General features: G+C 37.8%; 1 protein-coding gene across 6 annotated transcripts in view; it reads right to left on the reverse strand.

Annotated features, from left to right (window-relative positions):
* LOC138853437 (obscurin-like) overlaps positions 1-10,031 on the reverse strand; it is a 122,123-nt gene extending 112,092 nt beyond the window's left edge. For 5 of the 6 annotated variants that reach the window (XM_070090077.1, XM_070090079.1, XM_070090072.1 and 2 more), the window contains exon 1: positions 9,884-10,031. The gene's annotated coding sequence lies outside the window, so the exon portion shown is untranslated. Of the gene's footprint in view, positions 1-9,741 lie in introns of all 6 variants that reach the window. The other variant, XM_070090075.1, reaches the window with a different exon arrangement.
* Positions 10,032-17,384: the final 7,353 nt, after the last annotated feature.

The following is a 17,384-nucleotide window of genomic DNA, read 5'->3' on the forward strand; positions in this document are numbered from 1 at the left end:
CTTACAACGTAATGGCGAGATAAACATCTTCAGTAATAAGACCCATGATTATGGCAGAGGGAATTTTACCTGATGATCTTTTCATTAATGTAACTCAACGCCAGACTAAAATTCCGCTTTGAAGTCACTGAGGACAAACCCATATAACTTGCCCAGTGCCTCAACTCTTGAAATTTCACATTAAATAAAGTCATAGGCTATAAAAAATCGTATAGAGACAATGTTATACACAGGCGACACTAAAACTCTGCTGCTACAAAGGTGACAAAGCAATCTAAAAAAAAAATCTATGGACTTACAGCGCTGAAGCGTGAAATCAAAGTTATTAAAAGAGTACTAAGAAGATAGGTAAACATATAGATTCACATTACTGAACTTAGAAAAATGAGTTCGTAGGAGGCTGCTGTCTCTCGCTTTACTACGTTCTTCTGGACGATGTTGATGATTAGCAAAATGCATCCGTAATGTGCGGAATAGAAATCCACTGACTTGTGCGTTCATGGTTTGAAAATATACCAGATGCATGCAAAAGAAAACTGAAAAAATCGGTTGATGGATCTTTATTTATCGAATAAATCTAACGCAAAGATGATAGTCAAATACTATAATTAGTTGCAAAGTGAAAAATCTGTGATCCTCACCATGCTCTATTTGCTGCAGTTCCCTTTCCCCTTTGTATTGTTTTACAATTACAATGATTAGAAATTATAGCTCTATAGCATGTAGATGGATGGTTCAGAGAACCGACAAGTTGATAAATTAGACACATGTGCAACTCTTGGGTATCTTTATTGAGGAAACGTTTCGCCACACAGTGGCTTCATCAGTCCATACATAGGAGAATGGTGAAGAACGGGAGGAGTTTAAGGTAACCAGTCTTTCAGCCTTGAGTCGAGGGGCTGACTACCTCAAACTCCTCCTGTTCATCAACATTCTCCTTTATTTGGACTGATGAAGTCACTGTGATACCAAGTGTTGCACATGTGTCTAATTTATTAGCACTATTACACCCTACGTCAACAGTACTTGAACTTGACAGTGACATCCATCGAAGACACTGTAATCCTCAAATCCAGTGTACATCAAATTATTCTTGCTTCAGAGGATAAAACCCAGTACAAATACTCAGAAGAGTGGAAGAAAAGTATATAAGAGACGTAGGGGTGTGCCAAGTACTGGGCAATGTCCACTAATGTGCCCTGAATATCGTTGTACACAAATCCTATTTTACGCAGACGATATAATTGATCTAAAGAATATACGAGACTCTCAGTTTGTCAGTATTCAAACCCCACATTGCTCTAGTGAACATGATAGGGAATGTTATTCCAGAGTTTAAGCACTTAACTAACTACTTAAAGAACCTGCCTGACTCAGATCCTGCTAACTTTATTATATTTCATGAAGCATTTCCTGCTTTATATATTTTAAATGACTCATAAGCTCTGTAACTCATACACTGTGTGAGTTATAGAGCTTATGAGAAGTTTTGTTAGAAAAAAAATTGGGCTTTGAAAAGTTGAAAGAGTTGGCGGAACACATAGTCGCAGTGATAATTGGGAGGGAAGTGATATCCAGGTTACAGAAGCATTTATTTAAAACTCATAAGTGATTAACAGGAGACTAACACCCAGGTACCTATTTACTGCTAGGTGAACAGGACAACAGGTGTAAGGAAATGCGTCGAAATGTTTCCACCCACCGGTTCGATTCCCGGTGGGTGGGAACATTTCGACGCGTTTCCTTACGCCTGTTGTCCTGTTCACCTAGCAGCAAATAGGTTCCAGGGTGTTAGTCGACTGGTGCAGGTCGCATCCTGGGGGACAAGATTGAGGACCACAATGGAAATAAGTTAGACAGTCCTCGATGACGCACTGACTTTCTTGGGTTATCCTGGGTGGCTAACCCCCCGGGGTTTAAAAATCCGAAGAAAATATCATCTTATCTCTTAACACTGGAAAATTAATGATGATTGATTACTTTAATAACAAGAGCATTAACCGGGGAAACATATCCAGTTCGAAATTGATAAGTGTTGATAGATAAAATTGAGATAACACGTCAAGAATACTACAGAAATAAGAGAAAGGATGAGCCAAAGAGACTAAACTATGTACATGACGAAATATAACTGGAGATTAATAATGAAAGAGAGAATAAAACCAGTCTATAAGAGTGGAGACTACATGAAGACGAGAGACTTTCTGACAGTGATCTAGAGGGAAACATAAACAAAATAAAGGAATGATCACAATGTTCAGAATAATCAAAGGAACTAACGAGGTGGATAGGATATTTGCAGGGAGATCGCCAGGGACAAACTGACATAGATGGAGTGTAAAAATAAGCGTGTGCCATAAAGACTTTTGGTAAGACTGGGCCAGAGAGACTAGAAAACCCGTCGACAGTAATGAAGAAGCGGGCCAGGAGCCTTATTAAATCATTTGATGCAAAAACTAAGTGAGCATATCTAGCTGATTACACACGCACACATAAAATCGGAAAGAGAATAAAGATTAGGAAAAAGGAAGGGGGGAGGCCTACAGAACCCTAACTCATGAAGAAACTACAGAACTATAGGTAGGATGACTACAGAAAATATCGACATAGTACTCACAGAAGCTGATTGTCTTTTGAGGTGAATCCGCGACAAGTGAATTTGTCACCCAATGTATATACATCATTTCGTGTATATGCTCTTGAATGCAAATGAATTAAAGCCATTATAGGCTATGCAAATTGTTCCTGATAACATTGCCCGTGGCCTGGTGGTTAAAACTCTCGCTTCACACGGCGAGGGTACGGGTTCGATTCCCAGTGAGGTTAGAAACATTGGGCGTGTTTCTTTACACCGGTTGTCTATGTTCCCCATTAGTAAAATGGGTACCTGGGAGTTAGTCGACTGGTGTGGGTCGCATCCTGGGACAAAACAGACCTAATTTGCCCGAAATGCTTAGGATAACAAGCGGCTTTCTGAGTAGTAGTATGTCACTGATGTCAGCTAGGACTGTATACCTTGTACATGTACTTGTAGAAATAAAGATATTATTATTATTATTATTATTATTATTATTATTATTATTATTATTATTATTATTATTGTTATTATAAAAAAAGACCAGGGATAAAATGATTATGCCGTACAAGTTACTCAGTAATTTTTCCATATGTATGTGGACCCGGCATTAGACGTACAATAATAACCAATAGCGGACCAGTATCTAAGAGGAGTGAAAAACGATGAAAAAGGAAAGCAGGTGAAAATAAATGATCGATGCTGAGAGAATCAGTAGTTTCCTTTCTGGCTGATTGCCAGGGAAGTGCACAGGTTTAAGATAACAAAGGTAGTGAGCACTAGCACCTTTCCAAGAGCTTCGGTTTGCGATCATGAATACAAAAATGACATTAGCGAACCCACTGTTGTATCACTGTCAGAAGATATAGGCGTCGTATATGGCATTTACTGCCCATATATTTCACTTAAGTAGTCGTTTTCTGTCAGTGTTTTGGAGATCGTATGGTAACCAGAAAAATTTCGTCGTGTCCTACGGACCGTCGACATTTTAAAAGAGTTTACAAGAACAAACAAAAGAGTTCGTCGTGGAAAATTGACATTAAGTATATGAAAATTATTTAAAATAGATACACATTTGTGTTTTTTTAAATATTTCTTTCCAAATTAGGAATGAACAAATGGAGATCCTGGTTATAAGTCTTTCAAACTTGATTTAAGTTTACCCTGGAAGAATATATGCAGCAAGAGGTACATGTTTTTATGTGTAAATGCTTTATTTTAATCCCTATTTTATGGATTAATGTATTCCTGACTGGTAGTGAACAAGTAACATGCAGCCTTAATGGCCCCCAAAGTATCGACAGCTTTGAAGCCTAATAAACCAACCACACTCGTGTTTGATCTGTGAGTACGTTGAAGAAAATCCAAAAAACGACTTTAATGATAAAAGTCTTCAGGGCTGAAACCATTATTCTAAATGTAGCCCCAAACGCCACTTGTGTTCTGCAACTAACTTTTACCGGAGACTATGAAAAAACAGGAAGATTAACTTCACAATCAACCAGTAATAATTTTGTTTCATGTAATTATTGTCAAAGGGTCAAATACAATACCCGAGTCTATCAGTCCAGATGCATATAGGAGAAAAATAATACGTCCCCTTAATTAAAGAAGCATACAGCTGTATAGTTACACCTGCCAATAGTTGTACAGCATCTCCTGTCAGCAGTTGATTAGCTACCCTACCAACAGTTGTAAAGATAACCCTGCTGACAGCTGAATAGGTATCCTTGCCAGCTGTTGTATAGCTACCCGTGTAAAGAGTAGAATATCTACACATATTCAATCCGTGGAAAAGTGGTTTACAAAAGTCGGAATTTATACTGATCTCTTGAAGGGTTGTAGACCTGCAAAAAAATGAGCAGCCTATGAACGAATTATATTGATCAGTTTAACGAAGAAAGCTTTAGAGAACATCTCGAAAGAAAATTTGTTCACCGCTACAGCGATGTGGTGCAGAAAGCTGGAGCACAAGGAATCAAATGTTTGGCTATAATCAAAGAGCCGCAAGAATTATGGGGCGGAGTTGGCAAGGCGAGGGCATGTGGCCTTCGCGAGGTGTGGGGCCCAGTCACAAGACCACTTCTAATTTGTGGTACACCCACTGTCTTTCCCTAGACACTTGTGTTGTCTTCAGAGGGTGATAACCAAGGGGGCTTACTGTATGAATTCACATATACACGTATTTAAACATGTCACATTTGATTTTAAAATCTTTGTAATAAATTTGCTCACATAAATTAAAAAAATCCGTTTACTTTTGCCAAAAAAAAAAGAAAAGAAAAATAGACAGTACTCCCGTCGATACTGAAGTATAACCTACTAACTAGAAAAAAACACTTGGCTTTTATTTTTTCCTCTGGAGGCGAGCACATTCCGTTGTGCACTAACGAGGCACCATGAGTATTGCTACTATATGTTGATTAAGGTAAGCAGACTCAACTCCACTACTTGGAGTGAGGATTACATCTCAGGTTGTTGCTGTTAACATTATTACCACCTTGTCTCTAGTGAAGCATGGCATATGTGTAGTTCGCTGCCAAAAAATTAAATAAAAATTCTGTCTTCAGTTTACTGCTAATGCTGTCTAATTTCATTTACGTAATGACACGATTGAAAACAAATCACGCAACGGGTGGGGATCGAACCCATAGCAGGGGAGTTTTAGGACACCCCTGCCATGCATTCGATTCATTTACATATTTAAAATTAATTATTAGCCAATTTACACAAGAAAAACATAACAGTAAGCCATGCTTATTTTAAAACCATGTAAGAACTCTGATGAGACACACAAAGCAGGGTATATCTTCAGTATAACAACGTTAGACTGAGGGAAAACTTCAAGATTAGAGGGGATATAATTTTCCCTCGAACCAGTCGCTATTTTGTGTCTATTCATGTAGGTGTCGGCTTGAAGCTTCTACCATTGTAACAACACTCAAGGAAGTTTTCAGTGCCGTTCTGTTTTAGCGTATAACTATTGACGATGCCTCCCTCACCCCAACACCAGCTTGAAGTTTGCAGTATGAGGAAATATAACCTTGTTATAGCAGATTTTTTCACGCATTGTTGCATAATATAGGAAACTAATGTTCAATAAATATCAGTTTTACGCATATCAGCTACCTACTTTCAACCTTATGATGGTCCTGGATGGGGCAAACGTCGTCTGAAATTTCCTGTGCTAATTGTGGGTTAATTATGAACTGTTCCAGCAAGTTTATTTTGATCCTTTTACTTGTATTCACTTTTTATGTTGCAACTTTCGTGCATCAGCTTAAAACTTATATAAATTGAACATTAAAATGGTACAAAATACCGACAGGTTGTTAGGTAAGACACATATGCAACAGTTAGGTATCTATATTTCGAAACGTTTCGCCTACACAGTAGGCTTCTTCAGTCGAGTACAGGAAAGTTGATAGAAGCAGAAGGTACTTGAAGACGATGTAATCAGTCCATCACCCTTAAAGTTTTGAGGTGGTCAGTCCCTCAGTCTGGAGAAGAGCATTGTTCCATAGTATGAAACAATATGGAGATGAAGTGACAGGATGGAGCCTTATATAAATTGCGGGTTGCGTATAAATACATATCTCCGTGTTATTCGTCTCATGTAGACCACTGGTCCCGGTACCAGTGGATTTTAAAACATTGTTATGGTCGCAACTGTTATGTAGCATAGTTGAAAGACGAAATCAACACCAATATAAAAAAAAAATGCTTCTCCCTGAGTGTTTTCGGCCTGGCAGACGTCTAGTTCACTTACAAGTGTGCTGTGCTCAACCTTTGACTTTTCCCACTTTTCTAAAGTGCACCTCTGTGCCACTGTCTCACGTTCATCTCTGTGCCACTCAGGTGCACCTCTGTACCATTCTATCATTTGCAAATCTTTCAACTTTCATAACTAAATCTGTATACATAAACATGTATAATCGCGTCACGTGTTTAACCGTTGTGGGATCTGATAGTGAGGTGCTGGCCGGACCCCTTATATAGCTTCCTTGGATGCTTCACTTTCATAGTTCCTTGATAATGTGAGTAGTCACGAAAGCGCTTGGAATTTCTCTATTCTTTCAGAGTGGTTGTTTTGCATATTTTGAAATCACCTGTTTACTGTGATCTTATTGCAATATATAACTATGTTAAACATTACTGTTATATGAATGTGTAATACCTCTGGCCACCTGTTATCACCTCTGGTTATCACCCATCACTTCTGGTCAACATTTATTACCTCTAGTCACTATAACTTCAGTGGCCATCACTTATCACCTGTTAACTACGATCATCACCTATGACTACCGGACATCACCTGTCAACTCTGGTCACCACCTGTCCCTTCATGCCATCACATACCACCACATGCAATAAGATCACAGTAAATAGGTGATATCTTGATATGCAAGATAACCATTGTGAAAAAAGAGTGATATTCCAAGCGCTTTTATGATTTTTCACATCAGGGAATATTAAAAATAACAGAACAGAAGATTTATATATTAAATTGATTTATAATGAAAAGAATTTATGAGGATTTTAAACTCTGCCTGATATGTCACTCTTAAAAACTTTACTTAAAATGTGAGGTCATAGGTGAGGTCATATCTCAGCTTTATAAGCCTTATGTTGTCGTGTTATCTTTACTATTACTTGATAATGTGAGAAATAACGAAAGTGCTTGGAATTTCACTCTGTTTTTTTACTGTGGTTATTTTGAAAATTACCACATAGCAGCATCACTATCACACATCTCTACACACGTCAGTTCAGTAACATCACTATTATACAACTGTACACACGTCAGTTCAGTAACATCACTGTCACACATCTCTACACACGTCAGTTCAGTAACATCACTATCACACAACTCTACACACGTCAGTTCAGTAACATCACTGTCACACAACTCTACACACGTCAGTTCAGTAACATCACTGTCACACAACTCTACACACGTCAGTTCAGTAACATCACTATCACACAACTCTACACACGTCAGTTCAGTAACATCACTGTCACACAACTCTACACACGTCAGTTCAGTAACATCACTGTCACACATCTCTACACACGTCAGTTCAGTAACATCACTATCACACAACTCTACACACGTCAGTTCAGTAACATCACTGTCACACAACTCTACACACGTCAGTTCAGTAACATCACTGTCACACAACTCTACACACGTCAGTTCAGTAACATCACTATCACACAACTCTACACACGTCAGTTCAGTAACATCACTATTATACAACTCTACACACGTCAGTTCAGTAACATCACTATCACACAACTCTACACACGTCAGTTCAGTAACATCACTATTATACAACTCTACACACGTCAGTTCAGTAACATCACTGTCACACAACTCTACACACGTCAGTTCAGTAACATCACTGTCACACAACTCTACACACGTCAGTTCAGTAACATCACTTTCACACAACTCTACACACGTCAGTTCAGTAACATCACTATTATACAACTCTACACACGTCAGTTCAGTAACATCACTATCACACAACTGTACACACGTCAGTTCAGTAACATCACTATCACACAACTCTACACACGTCAGTTCAGTAACATCACTGTTATACAACTCTACACACGTCAATTCAGTAACATCACTGTTATACAACTCTACACACGTCAATTCAGTAACATCACTATTACACAACTCTACACACGTCAGTTCAGTAACATCACTATTATACAACTCTACACACGTCAGTTCAGTAACATCACTATCACACAACTCTACACACGTTGCTGAACTGACGTGTGTAGAGTTGTGTGATAGTGATGTTGCTGAACTGACATCACTATCACACAACTCTACACACGTCAGTTCAGTAACATCACTATTATACAACTGTACACACGTCAGTTCAGTAACATCACTATTATACAACTGTACACACGTCAGTTCAGTAACATCACTATCACACAACTCTACACACGTCAGTTCAGTAACATCACTATCACACAACTCTACACACGTCAGTTCAGTAACATCACTATCACACAACTCTACACACGTCAGTTCAGTAACATCACTATTACAAAACTCTACACACGTCAATTCAGTAACATCACTATTACACAACTCTACACACATTAGTTAAACAACATCACAATCACACAAATCTAGAAACGTCATTAAGTTACTAATTTGCATTTCTTTCCTTGGACTATTATGTATGAGCGTCTTGTATCCTCGATCCTATCTTCACTAGTAAACATCGAAATCAACATCAATATAAAAAATGCTTTGCCAGCTACTGATGAAGTATATAAAAATGCTTGATAGTATTTCTCATTAGGCAAACTTTTGCATGAAATTGCTGCTTCGTCGTAACCTATACATGTCAACTCCCTTTCAACTCCCTGGAAAACTAACTTGTGGACTCAGCGACTGTTGTGTTGTAGCAGTCCACACCAACCAAAGACTATCATGCTTATTCTTAGCTAGTTATATCCTGGGAAAAATCCTCTTTGAATAATAGTGAATTGTGGGAAGTTTCAAGCTCGTCTAGACATTCTTTATAATTGTCTATAAAGGCTGTCAAAAACTGTCTAGCCAAAATACTCCCCTGGCCACACAGTCCTCTCATGGGATCTTTACATATTATATGCATTTTTGAGAGGTTCCAATTGCACGAGTCTGGGACTGCTGCAGTTTTCACAAATTATTTTTACCTAATAAATTATTTTTTTATTTACTCATATATATATATGTATGTATGCTTTAATATAAATAACATGATTTAAAAATTATGAAGACTTATTTCATTTAAGCACTGATAGAAACAAATAAGAATATTTGGGTTCTTTGAGATTTATAGATTAAATGCTAACGTTATAACAAGATTTTGGTATACAATTACACTTTTACAGATTAAGGATAACAATTCCGTTTCATTCCTGAGAGACGGGAAGTTTTAAGGGGATGATTGATGATGGGGCACGCTAGTGACATTAGCTGGCGGGCCCCTCCGCGCACCGCTTGCCTAGCCTTCAGAGGGCTGCCACAACAATACTAAAAGGAACACTTGCTGGCCGTTGAGCTGCAGGCAGTGTTGACGGGGCTGGGCGGAGGGGCCCTGCACAGCTTCAAGGGAAAACACTCCTGCACCACACAGACGAACACTTACACTATCTTGAACTTGGAACACTTATGGCCGCGCGAAACACTGACCACTCTCACACGTATACTCCAATGGACCTGCTGGCACTCTCCCCGTTGAAGATTATTTTAGAAATTTGTCAGGCTTTGTTCTATTGCCGGATACACACCGTAACACTTGAGGAGGCTTGTTGTTCGGCCGAGCGGAGGAAGGTTAGCCTGGTCGGAGATCGGACTGGGCAGCGGGGCGACTGCTCTCCAAGAGCCCAGCTGGCCTGCACACACGTAAATGGCGGCCCACCAGCCTTCGCTACCAGATACCTGCAGCCCGCCGGCCCCCGCCATGCTCGCCGCCATACTCACCATGATCACTTATTTCATAACCTCTTGAAGTTTTTACGTACCCGCCAATATGTGTCTCACCTAGTGAGGCCTTCATGGACTCCATTGCATTATGTTATTAGAAGAAAATACTCTGTAAACAATTGTGATAATGTGTAATAATTATGTTTTTGGCGTTGTTGCGTAGCTGGCTCCCACGTCCCCCCTTTCCCCACCAACCAAAATGGGAGCGGCCCAGGGGCTATTTTGGTGCCCGGCTCCCACCGCCACCGACACCAAGTATTTGTAAACACGCCATCACCTTATACCCACCCCCAAGGTGCCATCTCTATCCTGCCATGCTACGTTGCACGAAACCGGTGGTCACCTCCAGTGCAGACTGTCTGACCCCGAACTGACCTGTATGACCGTGTGGGTGGATGGCAGCTGAGAGGTACCTGGGTGAGTGGGTGAGGGATGAGAGGGGTGGCTGGTGGCTGGCTGGCTGACTGTCGGAGGCTACAACCACCGCCTCCACGACTCCACTGTGTCCCCAAACATTATCAGTAGAATATTATATACAGTATATGGTGTGACTTATGGCCACAAGCAGAGAGTATTCACTAAATTGACAATATAATCTAAAAACAAATTTAGACACCCATATTCCACCAGGATCAAATCATTATTAAGGATCTTAAGGAAAACATCTAGAAGATACTTAGTGGAGGAACCCACTGTAAATAAGTTACATATTGACATGTTTTTGGCTCTGCTGAATCTACATAACTTAGCAAAAGCCTTTGGCACATGTGACCATTAGTCATTACGCAAAAGAAGCGCGCAAAAGGAATAACTGGAAAGGTGGGCAGATAGAACTCAAAGAGTAATAGTAAATACAGTGTAAAATCAGAGGCAGCTACAGTGAAGAGTACTGTTTCCCAGAGCACAGTATCACACCATTTCTCTTTCTCGTTCTCTCAGCTGACATAGAAGGGGTCATAAACCATAGCATAGACGATACTAAAATCTGCATGGAAGTGACATTCATAGAAGACGCAGTGAGTCTTTAAGGTAATCACTAATTAATCTTCCAGCGAGCTACTGAAAAACTGCAATGTTTAACGAGAGAAAACTTCAGTTATTACATTACGGAAGGATTGAAAAAGCAAAAACAAGATCAGAGTATAAGGCAAACTCCAATCATTCAACAGAAGCAAGTCTAATATGAGAAACCTGGGAGTGATAATGTCAGATCTCTCGTTCAAGGAGTACTACATTATCATTATCACAACTGCAAGAAATGTTATAGGTTCGGATAACTATACCATTCAAAACAGATGCCAAGCCAGTGATGACAATCTTAGTCACTAGTTCCTTTAGGCTGGAATATTGCTGTGTATTAATGTACAGAGAACCTTCACAACTTGTATAAACTCAGTCAAGCTCCTAAATTCTGGGAGCGCCTGAAGCCCCTCAAACGTAAGCAAGAAAGATGCATAATAATCTATACTTGGAAGATTCTGGTCCCAACTCTACACATCGAAATCAGTACATATGAAAACAAGAGGTTTGTCAGACGGTGCAAGTTACTTTTTATGAAAAGCACAGGAGCGATGAATTAACTTGGAGAAAACTCAGTGTGAAGGGGCCACGACTCTACAACACGCTCCGTTCATTCTTAACGGGGATTACCAACAAACCTACCCCTCCCCCCCGACTGTCTTCAAGAGAGAAAGCTGACAAATTCCTCATAACAGTTAGTGATCATCCAGGCTTTGTTCATACGATGGACTGCGTGCTGCGGGTAGCAACAGCTTGATTGATCAGGCCAGCAACAATAAGGCCTAGTCTGGATCCGGGACGCGGGGGCGTAGCTTCAAAAGTTCCAAAACGATGCCGAAAATGCGACGACGGCGGAGAACGAAAATCAAATGTGTAGGAGCAGATTTGACGATATAATGTGTAACATATCAAGGAATTTTTATGCCTGTTTAACCATGTTATATAAATTTCAGTTTACCTCTTCTGAAAGGCTTCAATATTTAATGGCTGCTGCAACTTAAGGCCTGGAAAGTAACTATTAAATTTCGTTTGCGTCCGGGGAAATTTGTTGTAGTAAAATAGCAAAAAAAAAAATAATTGTAATTCTCGCCATAACAAAAGAATGACTCGTCCGATCAGCTTCAAATTTTCACCACGTTGCCATTAGGTGGCATTAATCCAGATTTCCCAAGTTTATTGAATAAATAGTAATATTCATTTTTTTTATTAACTAACGAATGCTTCTTCTGATTCCTTTCAAAATATTATTGGCGATGTGCAAATCTGAAATTTTACTGAAATACACAAAAAACTTGGAATTGTTGGAATCGAGTCAATTTCTGAAGAATATCTTTCCTGAATACCTTCAAATATTTACCATTCGTGAGCTTTATTAAAGCACTTTGAGTTGTATAAATTTCGGATTTCAATAACTAGTGAATGCCTCTTCTGATCAGCTTCAAATAGTTAGTTAGTTAAAGATTAGCCGGTATTCTTCCGGCCCGGGCCTTTTCCAAGTGGTGGCCCGGCCTTGGCTCCCTCTTTAGGGAGTGTCTGAGACCTAAGTCTCCCATGGGAGGAGGCACAAGTACCTCCTCATCTTTGGGACCAACTGTCCCCAGGCCTAGCCACAAGCTAGGCCTCTCTGGTCTGCCATCCCCGCCCCAAGGGGGCAAATGGGAATGACAGTCTTATGAGCTAAAGGCTCGGACTCAGGAACCTACCCTGCCCTAGAAGGGTTAGGCATGGTGTCGATCCAGCTTCAAACTCTAAATGAAGATGTATCTTAAATCGAAGAATATTTTCATTTATTTTGACCTGTGTTTATGCTAGTTTGACTTATTATTATTATTATCAGTTTTACATCCTCGTTTAGAAAAGTAAAGAAAAAATATTTTTTGATCTTACAGGATTGCAGAAAATTTTAAATAGAATGTAAATGTGAAAGGTGAACTGGAAAAATAATTTCGCTGATTTATGATGACGAGAGAATTCGATTTATGGTGTTGTTAAGTTCAACGAGGAGAGAATTCGATTTATAGTGTTGTTAAGTTCAACGAGGAGAGAATTCGATTTATGGTGTTAAGTTCAACGAGAAGAGAATACGGTTTATGATGTTGTTAAGTTCAACGAGGAGAGACTTTTCTATTTTTCTTCAACATCTGCTTTTGCTCTATCACAATTTTTGTGTATTACTCGTGAACGTCTTATTCGATCGGCTTTAAAGTTTCAGTGTATATTTGCACGCCTGGGACTGGCCTACGCACAGTGCTACGTAGTCCATTCCCATTTTTTGTTCTTGTTTGTACAGGAGAAAGGCTCCTGTGATCGACTATTTTACAACATTTAACCTAGAAATGGAATAATATTAATTTACGTTATCGCTACTTTATCCCTGCAGTGGACCCCCGGTTTACGATATTATTTTATTCCGAAAGTATGTTCAGGTGCCATTACTGAACGAATTTGTTCCCATAAGGAATATTGTGAATTAGATTAGTCCATTTCAGACCCCCAAACATACACGTACAAACGCACTTACATAAATACACTTACATAATTGGTCGCATTAGGAGGTGATGGTAAAGCGGGGGTCTGCTGGTAAGGGATCTTTTATCCGAGGAATTGGGTTCACCTTTGCCTTTTTGGAATAGAATTTGAATTCCTCCTGTCCCTCCTACGGGTTTATGGTTTTCCTCTGATTAAAAATATAAAAACTGTGAATGCATTAATATTCAATGGTTGATGCATCTTATTAAATGGATGGATCTTTTCATGAGTTTAGGATGTGCAGGCACGAATTTTGTTGGATTCTGGGCAATAACTGAAAAATGCATCTTGTAGTCAGTTTTAAACTTCTACCTGGAGGTTACCTGGAGGTTATTCCGGGGATCAACGCCCCAGCGGCCCGGTCCATGACCAGGCCTCCCGATGGATCAGGGCCTGATCAACTAGGCTGTTACTGCTGTTGATGTTTTTTAAACTTCTAGTGTTGATATGTTTTAAACTTCTATTTTTGATGTGTTTTAAACTTCTAGTGTTGATGTGTCTTCTAGTGTTGATGTGTTTTAAACTTCTAGTGTTGATGTATTTTAAACTTCTAGTGTTGATGTGTCTTCTAGTGTTGATGTGTTTTATACTTCTAGTGTTGATGTATTTTAAACTTCTAGTGTTGATGTGTCTTCTCGTGTTAATGTGTCTTCTAGTGTTGATGTGTTTTAAACTTCTAGTGTTGATGTATTTTAAACTTCTAGTGTTGATGTGTCTTCTAGTGTTGATGTGTTTTAAACTTCTAGTGTTGATGTATTTTAAACTTCTAGTGTTGATGTGTCTTCTAGTGTTGATGTGTTTTAAACTTCTAGCGTTGATGTATTTTAAACTTCTAGTGTTGATGTGTCTTCTAGTGTTGATGTGTTTTAAACTTCTAGTGTTGATGTATTTTAAACTTCTAGTGTTGATGTGTCTTCTAGTGTTGATGTGTTTTAAACTTCTAGTGTTGATGTATTTTAAACTTCTAGTGTTGATGTGTCTTCTAGTGTTGATGTGTTTTAAACTTCTAGTGTTGATGTATTTTAAACTTCTAGTGTTGATGTGTTTTAAACTTCTAGTGTTGATGTATTTTAAACTTCTAGTGTTGATGTGTTTTAAACTTCTAGTGTTGATGTATTTTAAACTTCTAGTGTTGATGTGTCTTCTAAGAGTGTTGATGTTTTTTAAACTTCTAGTGTTGATGTGTTTTAAACTTCTAGTGTTGATGTATTTTAAACTTCTAGTGTTGATGTGTTTTAAACTTCTAGTGTTGATGTGTTTTAAACTTCTAGTGTTGATGTGTTTTAAACTTCTAGTGTTGATGTGTTTTAAACTTCTAGTGTTGATGTGTTTTAAACTTCTAGTGTTGATGTGTTTTAAACTTCTAGTGTTGATGTATTTTAAACTTCTAGTGTTGCTTTTTTTCCTCAAAGGAGACAATATCTCGATGTTTGGTTGTGTAAGTCACAATATTTTACTTTATTTGTTGATTGAAAGTTAAGTTAATGCTCTTTTATGTGTCTTTAACACCTTTGTTCCCTCAATATCATTCTTAAATAATTGTATGTTAAGTACACTAGACTAACTTATTTTCTTATAAGTTGGTCAGTCTTATAGAAAAGTTTGGAGTAATTTTCGCGTGTGTAGGTCCCGAGTAGCTCGTTTTGTTTTAGAAGAAATTGGAAACAAATGAATTACTGTTTTTCATGCGAAAATATCTGAGTGTCGCATCTGAGTTGCTTCAAGCTGATGACGTAATAATGTAACTTCAAGCTTAATGTGCCTGTATTTTTATGATGAAATTTGGATATTAGTTTCCATTTGATAACATACGAATGCCTCTTCTGATTACTTTCATATTTTCAACAGTAGTATTTAAATGCATTATCAACTTATGCCGCACTCTGCACTATTCCAGTCTCATGCACTGAGTCACAAGGGACTGGGATTATGGAATATGGGAATACTTTCCTTAAGATCGCACAGCAACCGAAATACATCTAAATATTATTACTATTATTAACTTTATTATTATTATTATTATTATTATCATTATTATTATTATTATTATTATTATTATTATTATTATTAATTTTATTATTATTATTATTATTATTATTATTGTTATTATTATTATTATTATTATTATTATTATTATTATTATTATTATTAATTTTATTATTATTATTATTATTATTATTATTATTATTATTATTATTATTATTTGGTTGGCGCCACCTTTTGGCCAATTGACGGAAACCTTCAGCTGGCTTACTGATTCCCTAAAACCTTTAGTTTCTTATACCAGAAAATTGAACTTTAGCTCTGCAATTAAATGGGTTATTTCTGTGTTTTTTTTCTGCTGAACCTAGTTATGAGATCTTAAGTTTCTATTAATGATGACATCAGTAAAATAAGGAATAAATGTATTCAAGAACTGGTGGGTAAAATTTAATGACTTCTGGGCATCTCGCGTAATTTAAGTTGGCACCCATCACCGTCTCTAAATGTAAAAAAAACTGAGATAATTTTTTTCTGAAAGTCTTATTTAGACCATTTTGTTTCGAGATATAGCTTCAGGAAGGGTTGCAGAATATTAAGATCTTGAATAATACCGTATCAAAATACCCCCTGGCTGCTATCTCGAAATTTTCACGAAAAGTGCCACAATCAGTCGTATTTACTGTCTGGATTTTGACAAAATTAAAACTTATTAATTTTTTCCTCGTTACTTTCGAGGTGAAGTACACAAGTGACTAAGATGGAAATTAAGTGTTTCTTTAAGTAAAAGTTTAACTGTTTTGGCAGCTCTGATAAACTGACAGTAGCTGAACAGTAATTACTAGTAAGTAATAATTATTAGTAATTACTAGTAAGTAATAATTACTAGTAAGTAATAATTACTAGTAAGTAATAATTACTAGTAAGTAATAATTACTAGTAAGTAATAATTACTAGTAAGTAATAATTACTAGTAAGTAATAATTACTAGTAAGTAATAATTACTAGTAATTACTAGTAAGTAATAATTACTAGTAATTACTAGTAAGTAATAATTACTAGTAATTACTAGTAAGTAATAATTACTAGTAATTACTAGTAAGTAATAATTACTAGTAATTACTAGTAAGTAATAATTACTAGTAAGTAATAATAACTAGTAATTAGAAATTACTATGATGTTGAAAACTATTCTGAACTCTAGAAGCAGTTAGATGACAACAAGAACCTGGAGTTACAATGTAATAAAACGTACATCTCTTACCTGGATACCTGGAGAGAGTTCCGGGGGTCAACGCCCCCGCGGCCCGGTCTGTGACCAGGCCTCCTTAGGTCAGTGTCCCAGGATGCGACCCACACCAGTCGACTAACACCCAGGTACCCATTTTACTGATGGGGAACATAGACAACAGGTTGAAAGAAACACGTCCAATGTTTCTACTCTGGCTGGGAATCGAACCCAGGCCCTCACCGTGTGAAGCGAGAGCGTTAACCACCAGACCACCAGAGCCCTTTGTATACATGTACAAGTAATGTAGAGATGCAAAGCAAAGAAGAGAAAAAGGTTACACATGAGAGAACATTTAAAAAAACTGTCAATGTCACGTAAAACCTTTTAATTTTTTTAACACTGTGTTTTCTGTAAAGAAGACTGTGTCTTTAAGAAAGACAAGAAGCATCAAGACAGGTGGAGACCAGCGCATCTCTTTTGACAGTTATTGCATAAGTCAGGAAAGTCGGAAAATAATGTAATTTTAGATACATGCAATGAATGAA

The sequence above is a fragment of the Cherax quadricarinatus genome, chromosome 30 (assembly GCF_038502225.1).
Source record: "Cherax quadricarinatus isolate ZL_2023a chromosome 30, ASM3850222v1, whole genome shotgun sequence".
Taxonomy (NCBI): Eukaryota; Metazoa; Arthropoda; class Malacostraca; order Decapoda; family Parastacidae; genus Cherax; species Cherax quadricarinatus.